Source organism: Cyprinodon variegatus, unplaced genomic scaffold (assembly GCF_000732505.1).
Source record: "Cyprinodon variegatus isolate N-32 unplaced genomic scaffold, C_variegatus-1.0 Scaffold86, whole genome shotgun sequence".
In the NCBI taxonomy this organism is placed as follows: domain Eukaryota; kingdom Metazoa; phylum Chordata; class Actinopteri; order Cyprinodontiformes; family Cyprinodontidae; genus Cyprinodon; species Cyprinodon variegatus.
Window position 1 is genome coordinate 684,221 of NW_015150539.1, and position 941 is coordinate 685,161.

The 941-nt window shown below is 46.2% G+C and overlaps 1 protein-coding gene across 4 annotated transcripts in view; it reads right to left on the bottom strand.

The window, feature by feature from the left end:
* Positions 1 to 941, bottom strand: part of LOC107083841 (sodium/potassium/calcium exchanger 1-like) — a 28,717-nt gene that overhangs the window by 6,017 nt on the left and 21,759 nt on the right. The gene's annotated exons all lie outside the window — the stretch shown is intronic.

Consider the following 941-nt stretch of genomic DNA (forward strand, 5'->3'; position numbering starts at 1 on the left):
CACCTCCAAGTCTGGATTCACCATCCTGAGGAACTGCTCCATGATCATCAGTTCTGCAATGTCCTTCACTGTTGACTTCTCTGGTTTGACCCACTTATAGAACATGTCCTTGAGTCGAACATAAAGTTCTTTTGGTGTCTCACCCTGATGAACATCCAGGGATCGAAACCTCCTTCTATAGGTGTCGGCCGTTATGTCATATTTGGTCAATATGGCATCTTTCACCTTGTCATAAATGTGAGAATGTGCAATGTCCATCAGCACATAAGCACTACGTGCTTTCCCAGTAAGTAGTGGAACCAGTCGGACCGCCCACTCTTCTTTAGGCCACTGACATACCTTAGCAATCCTTTCAAAAGTTGTTAAGAAATGCTCCACATCATCATCAGAAGTCAGTGGAAGCAGCTTTGGCTCCCTCTGTCCAGCTGGTAATCGGTAGAACATCTGACTTTGTTCATCATCATCTCCTTGATCAAAATACGCTTGAGGATCTTCCTCCATGTTGTCACCATCATGCTGTCGTTCCTCTTTCAGTTCCTCCACATGAGCCTGGAGTTGTCGAAACTGATGTTGTAAATTCTTCCATCTCATTTCTTGGCGTGCTGATTCCTTCTCCATCTGCTGGTCTCTGGCAGTTTGAGACTGCATCATTGATTGGACTAGGCTTACCAGCTGATCCAGTTTGTCATCAGTGCTAGCACCAGGAGCAGCCTCAGCTCCACTCATAGTTGTAGTACTGTCTTGAGTCTCAGCCTCATTATTTCTTTTTCCACCTCTGGGCATCATTGCCTCATTGTTCCTCCAAAGCCACACTTCTGACACCACTTGTCACTCTCCGAGGGCGGCACTGCGTTAGAAGGAGGTGAGGCAATGCAACAAGACTTGGTGGAATATGTTTTATTGGTGCTGCAGTTCACCAATACACCGACACCCATTTTCCT